The 10,763-nt window shown below is 36.7% G+C and overlaps 1 long non-coding RNA gene across 1 annotated transcript; it reads right to left on the bottom strand.

Moving 5' to 3' along the window:
• Window positions 1–1,350: 1,350 nt before the first annotated feature.
• On the bottom strand, window positions 1,351–6,161 carry LOC148742982 (uncharacterized). Its single transcript, XR_016001582.1, has 3 exons — window positions 3,260–6,161; window positions 2,838–2,909; window positions 1,351–2,274 (listed from the first exon to the last, which is right to left on the bottom strand). It is a non-coding gene; the product is annotated as an uncharacterized LOC148742982 (long non-coding RNA).
• Window positions 6,162–10,763: the final 4,602 nt, after the last annotated feature.

The raw sequence follows: 10,763 nt of genomic DNA, 5'->3' as shown, positions 1-10,763 counted from the left end.
TAGTGCCTAGATCTTTTGCATTTAAAAGAAAGCTCCATGCGATTAAAACGATTAATTAGACGTTACTTAAGATAAGAGATTTAATTTTACTCGCTAGGACTTCCAGCGTGCAAGTTAACTTTGTCTGAAGCAATAGTAACCCAATCAAGAAATTCAAGGATGCGACATCTATTTATGGCGACCACCAATTAATCTTATATACGGCATGGCTTTAAAAACTTTTAATGTTTCCATCTTTTTACTCGTGTTCAATTGACCTGAATTTACAGTGAATGGTTTGAACCAGGGAATAGCAGTCAGTGGGTTAGGACATTTGAAATAAGAGTCAACTGGCTCTTCCTTTCACTCAAATCTTTAAGGGGTTGGTTACCATCACCCATAACAGTCTATTCCAGAGCCACCGTTATTCAGATGATAACACTTCATACTTTTATTATGCAACTGTCCAAAACTTTTATTTTGGATTTACTGTCTAGAACCTCCTCTGGCTCTTTGAGCACATTTGAGTCTCCACAAAATGACCATGCTAAGGTTTCCATGGATTAAAAATTAATAAGAATAGGAAGTTTGGGATTAGGAGGAAAAAAACAAAAAAGACATCTTTTGATCAAACTGTGATAGTCTTACTTTATTAAAACACAGGAATCTTTTATAAATAATTGATTTGAAGGGAAAACATACCACAACATTTTTTAACTCAGTAAGAATGAAATTTTAACTTAAAGAGAACTGGAAAAAATTATTTACTTAAGAACTTAGGTGCTAATTTCCTTTAAAGAATTGGAAACAGTATTGAAAAATTTACAAGTAATGACTCAAAAAGTTTCAAACTGATGAAAAACACAGAAGTGAATTTGAGACAACTCAAACATTCCACCTGATTCCTAAATAGGAACCTTAACTCAGCCTCAAATCAATGTCTACCTGCCTGCCTGCCCACCAAAACTCCAACCAAACACTTACCCACCATCTCCAAACACCATAAAAACCACCCTATTCCTCTTTACCCAAGTTAAAACCCTCACCCTAGCCTGTAACCCTCCCTGTCTCTAACCCAAACCCATTTAATACCCACCCATCCCAACATTTTACCTCCCCAACCTCCCATGATCCTTTTCAGTCATAGCCGCATTTGTAAACCCCCGCCCACAATAGTAGCCCTCCCTCCGTCCCAATCTGTTTCTTAGTCCTTACCATCACCACCACTCCACCACCCATACCTTCCACCCAAAACATTTGAGTTATCGCAAACCTACTTTGCTTTGACATCAGTCTGTTATATGGGAACAACATTCTAAATTTCCTCCTGAATGTCCGACAACCTCTAAATTAGAGTAATATGATATGATATATTCAAAAAATACAATTCTTTACTTAATATATGGTTTTTTGGATCTAACTACATGCAGAGTTGCTGCAGAAGTCATTTATTAAACCTTTTCAGCAAGTTTTAGAGTTCAAATAATCTATATAACATGTTGATTGAGAAATCTGAACTTTAACCTCAGCTAAGTACTTCAAGAAAATTGTAATGTGCTAAGACTTGAATCATTTTCCGAAAAAAAAAAAAAACCTTGTTAATTTTGGATTTTATCCCCTGACCTGAAACACTCAGATTTCTCCGTAAGTAATTAGTGGATTAAAAGGTTAGTTAATGTTAGATTATAAGCTTTAAAGAATATTATGGAGAGCTCAGAATGTTCCAAGTGCAAAATGCCCAAATTTTGGAAATGTCATGTTTTAATTTCCAACACCCCTGATTTTAATTCAAGTCTAAGCATGTTTTCTTGGACACAAAAAATTATTTTATACCAAGTTAAAGTTTTTGATATTTGTTGATTGTCATTCAGCTTGGTGAAATATGTATTACATCGTACAACATATTGAGAGCATCTAATTAGTTCTTGCAGTATCAATTTTGGATCAAAAATTTTGGCAAGGAAGCTTTTGGTTTTTATTCAAATTCTCCTGGTCAGTGCCTTTGGAAATTTCAAGAAAAAAGTATGGAGAATATGCACACTAATTTTAAGGTGTAAGAGGTGATTGCACCTTGGCTGGACACGTAAACCCGAAAAAACCCCGCATAGGGAAAAATGGGGACCATGTTCCCCAAACCTGTGCTATGGTGATTGAACCCTCTGGGTTTGAAGGTAGCTTAACAATGTTTTACCCTAAAATGTTTTACTACTGTAATTACACAGCCTTTGTTTGTTACTGTCCTTTATGAAAATGCCTTATCTCCTTCTTAGGCACCAGTAGCTACATTTGTAGAGGCTGAAAAAAAAAATAAAACAGCAGATAATTTTAATAATGTTGTGAAGAAAGTAGTATTAGTTAAGTGCTAAATTTTTGTAACCTATTTTGAATTATTTGGAATGTTGATTTTGCCAACACTCAAAATTTTCACACACAGTTATATCTTTTAAATGTACATTTGCTGCTTGGGTTGATGTACTGTATTCAGAGCATCTGCAGATTCTTTGAATTCAAAGTGGAAGAACACACTAACACTCTGTGAAGTGTATACTAATAATAACAATGTACCACAAGGTACTGTGCCAAAAGTCTTTTAAATGTCAAAATCCCATTATCTAATTTTTTTCGTTAAAAATAACATAGCAGCAGTGTAAGGAATACATGATTTGTTTTGTTTGAAGACGTAGATTTTTGTTAAAGGATGTTACAAGAGTTAGATTTGAAAGTTAGTCCAGAGCAATGAACCTGCATGATTGCTGGATACTTTCTCTGAAATTATTTTGTCTCATGAATAGTGATTGTCTCTTCCTTATTCTTGAAGTGTAACTTACATCCTAAAAACTCAAAGAGAAAGGACCAACCTTTAAGTTTTTGTTTCCAGCATGGGGCTTTCTAGCTGCTAAGGACTGTTTGCTCATGACTGGTCTGATAGGCTGTCAAATGGGTATAACCACAACAAGAATTATATGCCATTTTGTGGTTCATGCAGTCTCCATATATTTCAAGAGTGTTATAAGTTTTTTTTTAAGTTCGTTTGCCGAACAACTTCTATCTGACAAGTTTGGGTGTTCTCATTACCTGTTTGCTGGATATTGTAGTGATATTATTTGGGAGAGTTAATAATTTCCTTGAGGTAATTAAAGGGTTCAATGCTGACCTGGATAGGATCTATGAATTCCTTCTGGTTTATTTTGGTGCTTTCAAATGATCAGATTTCCTGGAAACTAATTAAAGCCTTCAGGCTGTTCTGCATACTGTATTTGTGACAGTTAAGCTTACTTACCTTTTTAAAAGGCTGAGAATGAGTGTCTGAGCTGGAAAAATAATAAGAATTTGTTTGTTTATTTGTCTGTAGTCTGAATTCCTTTTCCTGTTATTAATCTAGTCGTTTGCCCTGGAAATAAGACTTCAAGCTCCCAATATAAAAATGTTACCATGACTAACCTTGTTTTGATGAGAAATAGACAGAAATAAGAGACATAACTAGCACTCACCTTTTTTACTGTTAAAAAAATGTTTGAGAACATACTGGTTAGTAATATGATGAGTTATAGAATATATAAGAAGTATTATCGATACTCACCTTTTTTGCTGTTTAAATAAATGTTTGAGAACATACTGACTAGAAACATGATGGGTTATAGACTGATATAAGAAGTATTATTGATACTCACCTTATTTGCTGTTTAAAAAATTGTTTGATAACATACTGATTAGGAACATGATGGGTTATAGACTGATATAAGAAGTATTATTACACGACTCGGGCAGTCAGAGGGCCAATAACTAAAATCAACCACTCAAAATGCTCTATTGCCGGTCAATATTCTCTAAGTATTGGACCGCGCACTGTCCTGAATGGTCACAAATGATACCGCACTTGTGGCCCTTTGAACTTCAGTCTTATAATAAATCTCCTATTAACCAAGCCTGCTCAGGACTGTACTGGAAGAATATCGGCCCTTGAGCTTTTTTGTACGGACCTCGCTGCACTCGGTCGGTACTGTCAAGATCTCAGGCTGATATTCTCCCAGTATGGCCCTCGCACTTGGTTAATAAGATATATTTATTGATACCCACCTTATTTGCTGTTTAAAAAAATGTTTGAGAACATACTGATTAGGAACATGATGGGTTATAGACTGATATAAGAAGTATTATTGATACTCACCTTTTTTGCTGTTTAAAAAAATGTTTGAGAACATACTGATTAGGAACATGATGGGTTATTAGGAGTGATATAAGATGTATTATTGATACTCACCTTTTTTGCTGTTTAAAAAAATGTTTGACAACATACTGATTAGGAACATGACGGGTTATAGACTGATATAAGAAGTATTATTACACGACTCGGGTAGTCAGAGGGCCAATGACTAAAATCAACCAATCAAAATGCTCTATTGCCAGTCAATATTCTCTAAGTATTGGACTGGGCACTGTCCCGAATGGTCCCGAATGATACCGCACTTGTGTCCCTTTGAACTTCAGTCGTAAAATAAATCTATTAACCAAGCTTGCTCAGGACTGTACTGGAAGAATATCGGCCCTCGAACTTTTTTGTACAGACCTCGCTGCACTTGGTCCGTACTGTCAAGATCTCAGGCTGATATTCTCCCAGTACGGCCCTCACACTTGGTTAATAAGATATATTTATTGATACTCACCTTATTTGCTGTTTAAAAAAATGTTTGAGAACATACTGATTAGGAACATGATGGGTTATAGACTGATATAAGAAGTATTATTGATACTCACCTTTTTTGCTGTTTAAAAAAATGTTTGAGAACATACTGATTAGGAACATGATGGGTTATTAAGACTGATATAAGAAGTATTATTGATACTCACCTTTTTTGCTGTTTAAAAAAATGTTTGACAACATACTGATTAGGAACATGATGGGTTATAGACTGATATAAGAAGTAATATTACACGACTCGGGCAGTCAGAGGGCCAATAACTAAAATCAACCATTCAAAATGCTCTATTGCCGGTCAATATTCTCTAAGTATTGGACCGGCCACTGTCCCGAATGGTCCCGAATGATACCGCACTTGTGTCCCTTTGAACTTTAGTCTTATAATAAATCTCCTATTAACCAAGCTTGCTCAGGACTGTACTGGAAGTATATCGGCCCTCGAGCTTTTTTGTACGGACCTCGCTGTACTCGGTCGATACTGTCAAGATCTCAGGCTGATATTCTCCCAGTATGGCCCTCGCACTTGGTTAATAAGATATATTTATTGATACTCACCTTATTTGCTGTTTAAAAAAATGTTTGAGAACATACTGATTAGGAACATGTTGGGTTATAGACTGATATAAGAAGTATTATTGATACTCACCTTTAATGCTTTTAAAAAAAATGTTTGAGAACATACTGATTAATAACTTGATGATTATCCACTGATAACTGCATGTACATGTAGGAGGCACTAGTAGCACTCACCTTTTTTGCTGTTTGAAGAAATGTTTGTTAACATAGTGATAAATAACAAGTAAAATGATGTATGTATTTGTAAGAGAATGATGGTGCAACCAAAATAGGCTAGTACACTTACCTTGTCCTGAAAAAAAATGCAATAAATTGTCAGCCCCAAATAATGGCACTTACCTTGTTCCTGAAAAAAGTTAGTTGTTAGTAACTATGACTTTCTAAGAAAGTGACACACAGAGAGACAGTCTTTTTTTAAGAATTTTTTATATGTATATGAGAACGATCCTTCGCAGTAAAGCACTATTTGAGCAATAGTGAAAATCAGACCTGAAAAAAAAATTTCAGGCCTGTACGGGATTCGAACCACTGACCTCTGCGATACTAGTGCAGCGCTCTACCAATTGAGCTAACAAGCCAACTGGGAGCAGGCCATCAAATTAGTTCGATATAAACCCGTAGATGATAAATCAAACAACAACAAACATATGAAACATATGTGTGAACTGCGGTTATGAGACGTATATGAGAACGATCCTTTGCAGTAAAGCACTATTTGAGCAATAGTGAAAATCAGACCTGAAAAAAAAAAAAAAAATTCAGGCCTGTACGGGATTCGAACCACTGACCTCTGCGATACTAGTGCAGCGCTCTAACAATTGAGCTAACAAGCCAACTGGGAGCAGGCCATCAAATTAATTCGATATAAACCCGTAGATGATAAATCAAACAACAACAAACATATGAAACATATGTGTGAACTGCGGTTATGAGACTAGTATCGCAGAGGTCAGGGGTTCGAATCCCGTACAGGCCTGAAATTTTTTTTCACTATTGCTCAAATAGTGCTTTACTGCGAAGGATCGTTCTCTTATACGTCTCATAACCGCAGTTCACACATATGTTTCATATGTTTGTTGTTGTTTGATTTATCATCTACGGGTTTATATCGAATTAATTTGATGGCCTGCTCCCAGTTGGCTTGTTAGCTCAATTGGTAGAGCGCTGCACTAGTATCGCAGAGGTCAGTGGTTCGAATCCCGTACAGGCCTGAATTTTTTTTTTTTTTTTCAGGTCTGATTTTCACTATTGCTCAAATAGTGCTTTACTGCGAAGGATCGTTCTCATATACGTCTCATAACCGCAGTTCACACATATGTTTCATATGTTTGTTGTTGTTTGATTTATCATCTACGGGTTTATATAGAATTAATTTGATGGCCTGCTCCCAGTTGGCTTGTTAGCTCAATTGGTAGAGCGCTGCACTAGTATCGCAGAGGTCAGTGGTTCGAATCCCGTACAGGCCTGAAATTTTTTTTTTTTTTTTTTTTTTTTTTTTTTTTTCAGGTCTGATTTTCACTATTGCTCAAATAGTGCTTTACTGCGAAGGATCGTTCTCATATACGTCTCATAACCGCAGTTCACACATATGTTTCATATGTTTGTTGTTGTTTAATTTTTTATATGAACATCATTCTTAAGTTTTCAATGAATTTGCATGTGTATATTTTGGTGACACATTAATTTTTTGTTATGTTATGGAACCATCAATCTTCAGGTCTGCTCCAAAAAATGGGCTCGGAGCTGCTAGAATTAAATCCCTGAAAAGTAAATAAATTAGTAATCTTGTAGTTAAAGTCTGAAGGTAGGTTTCTGAAGAAGAATAACAGACACACAGGTTGTTTTTCTCTACTTTTTGAAAATATTACAATCAGTTGCTTGTTAAATTCTTGCTAAGGGTGGGATGCACTCTAAATTTCCTAAATGAAAAATTAAGCATCTGCAGAAACCTGAAGTGTTCCTGTGTCAGTAAATGTCAACACCCCAATTGGAACACTCAGGGTGTCCCAGATCAGGTTTAAGAGGTTGGCTAGTTAATGAGTAAGGGTCGTTATCAAGCTCTTAGACAGTAAATTTGATGCCAATTGATGTTGAAATCGAAAGACGGAATGATAGCCATAGTGAATTTCAAACCGAAAGCCGAACTCGGAATAGAATAAAACACACCGGTTTTTAAGACAATTGCTTTAATGTATGAACCAAAAGCAAATATTTTAACTGGGCCATTTCTTAAGACTAATGTGAGGTTTCCTCTCCATTGTGACTCCTCATCTGCTCCATAATGTTAGTTGATGTGTTCTATTTTTGCCCAGAATTTGAACTGACAGCTGTTATGCTATCAAACAATTATACAAGTAGTTTATTGTCTATCACCTAAGCTGGTGTGTGCAGTTCCCTATTTCCCACTAAATGAAGTCTTGTGTCCAAGTCTTGTTATTCTGCATTGGAGCTGATGTAGAGGTCTAAAATTTGCAGTTCTTGCCTCGTAGCTCTAAGTGTTTTAGTCTTCAATAGAAGCTGTAAGGAGGGATAAAGGTTCCAGTTCCCCTCCTAGTCTTAAGTCTTGTTGGTCTTCTAAAGGGGAGATGGAAGGACTTATTATACTAGTTCTTGCCTCTTGGGCTTAATTTTGTTGCCTTACACAGGGGTTGAAGTGAAGGACTAGGTGGTGCTTGATGGACTTCGTATAGTTGCAGTTGATCCAGAGAAGGGACATGGTGTTTTAAGGGCTGTAGGCTGGTTTCTTCTGGGTAGTAAGCAGCTGTATTGTTGTTTTTCAAGTTAACCATTTTCTCTCCAGTTGCAAAGGGCCTAATAAGATTAAGACTATGCAAAGGTTTAATAAGAGATTTCCTTCTACAGCATGCCAAGTGTACTTGAACTTTTTGCACGTGATTGACTAGTTGGATAATTTGTTTTTTTTTAAAGCTAACTGTTGATAAGTTAGTCACTGAATTTTCCCTAGTGGCTTAATGCCCCCTAAAAAGCTTGAATCATTTTTTAAAATGAGACCAATACTCCGTCAATTTATTCTGAAAAACTGCCTTTAAATGCTTTGTTAATTAACTTGTTGCATAATTTACCCCTTAAAGGTATTCAACTGTTTGAATTCTGAATTTTCTATTAGCAGGTAAAATGGTTACAAATATCTTTATGCTTTTGCTATATTTTACCTTATTTTCCATAGCCTTGTGTTGATGATCTCACTAAAAAGACGACCTGAAAAAACCAAAGCATGCATGCTGTTATGTACACACACAAAGCTACAGTCAACTGCAACTTACCATCTGCAGAAAGAGCTTGAGATGAATAGAGTTCTCTTCTTCATATCTATCTTAACTGGTCCATGAGATCAGCTACAGCATCATCTTTCCTGGAATTAGTAACGGTTAGTAATATCATCTTTTCTCAAAGTGGAAATGTTAGCTCCCGAAAATGAGCTAGTCTGTAAAGTGCACTTAAAGTGGTTTCTCAAACAGAGCGAGGGTCATTGAACTACCAAAAAGCACATTTGTACCTGAAAATGGGCCTCTTCATGCTGCCCTAGAGGAAAAGTTGAGTGCAATTTTGCCTCCAAATGGGCCCAGAAATCCTGAAATAAAAGATGTCAGTAGCACCTACCTTCTTTCTGGAAAAAATGTTGTATTAGTTTATGTTATGTTGATTGCACTTTGTAGCCCATTTATTTCAGAGTAAGACACAAAAACACAGAGTTGTGCGATTTTTATTTTTGAAAATGTTACATGAATCATTTTATTAGTTAATCGTCTAGGGTAGGATGCGCTTTCCTATATGAAAAATTTAGCATCTGTGGAAACCTCAAGTGTTCTTGTGTCAGTAAATGTTGACATCCCGATTAGAACATTAATGGTGTCCCAGATGGTAGCTAGCTAACGATTCAAGGTCGTTACCAAGCCTATATACAGTAAATTGGATGCCAATAGGTGTTGAAATCGAAGGTCGGAGTGATAGCCGAAGTGAATTTGAAGCTAAAAGCCGAACTCGGAATAAAATAAAACCCACCCACCTGGTGACATCTGGCAGACCTTGCCCTACCTTTCTGTGGGTTGGTTGCTGTACACACGAGGCTGGGATGTTGAGTGAGGAGTTGATTTTGCAAAATTTGGTGACAGCCTGTAAGCTGACTTGTCAAACAATTGGCTTAATGTATGATTGAAAAGCAAATATTAATACTGGGCCATTTCTTAAAACTATATTATGTTTTCTCCTCTCCATTGTGATTCCTTTTCTGCTCCATGATGTTGGTTGATGTGTTGTATTTTCGACATTAATTGGCCCGCAATTTGGACTGACAGCTATTATGCTGTCAAAATACAGCATACACTTAGCCTAGTTTATTTTCTCTGTGACCTAAGCTGGTGTGTGCAGTTCCCTATTTCCCACTAAATGAAGCCTTGACAAGCGGCTTCAACTGGAGTTAAACCACTAAACATGATAGAAGTGGCAAATGAGCTCACTTCCCAGTTGAATGGCCTAATTTATCCAGTTAAATATATAGTAACTAAATCGATGTCTGGTTGAACCTTTGGCCAAAATGGGTTGCCGCAATAATTTTTACAATATAATATGCTTCACTAGATTGCAGTCTATGGAATTGCTGCTATCGGGTGAAACATTATTAAATTGGTATTTGAGGCGCTACTAAGCAGGGAGCCCCAGCGCGGAAGAGTGGATGTTGATGTCCATGGTTGAAGAGCCATTGTAGTCCTGGGGGATATGTGCACAGTTCATCCAGTCGTGATGTAGAATCAAGGCCAAAATTGTCTAAAGAAGAATCTTAAGCCGAAACCTAACCTAAGCCGAAAGTACCTGAAAAGGAACCCTATTAAAATTAAGGGAAGAAAAAAGGGAGGCCCAGCCAACCCCAGGGGACCCAACTAACTTAGCTAACTACATTAAATTAAGCCGAATGACAAATTTCCAGACTTCTGTCTAAAATTTAAAATGAGGTTCAACCAGTGCTTTATATTATAGTCCCTCTCGTCCAACCCACAAGGAATTCTCTGACCTGTTGTGTTTGTCTTCCATCAGTGTCTTCTTACTGACTCATTCCCAGATGATCATCAGAGTAAATGCATGTAACAAGATGTAGCAGACATTGGAAAGAAGTGAAGAGAAACTCGATTTGTGGTCTCATCTTCCCAAACAGTCCAATTCCCCAAATCTTTGTATTTTCTCCATCAGAATCAATCTGGAAGGAGTCAGCCTTGACTTGTTATGTGTTAGCTGGGAAGCAGTGAGAAAAGGAAAGGTGACTGGAACGGACTAGATCAGACTGGACTGTGGTGGACTGGAGTGGAGTGGAGTGGACAGTTGGAACTGGAAGTGGACCAGTTTGTGAGGATTGAGTCAGGAACTGCATGTTATGGCCAGTAGTCAATGGGAGCTGAAAATTGATTAATGAATAATTTTATATAGAGTTAGTGATATAAACTGTAGTACTGTTATATTTTGATTGCAAGAAATTGTTTGAACATTGACAATGGGA

Source organism: Stylophora pistillata, chromosome 1 (genome assembly GCF_964205215.1).
Source record: "Stylophora pistillata chromosome 1, jaStyPist1.2, whole genome shotgun sequence".
Lineage (NCBI taxonomy): Eukaryota > Metazoa > Cnidaria > Anthozoa > Scleractinia > Pocilloporidae > Stylophora > Stylophora pistillata.
This window is presented reverse-complemented; position numbering and strand designations above follow the sequence as displayed.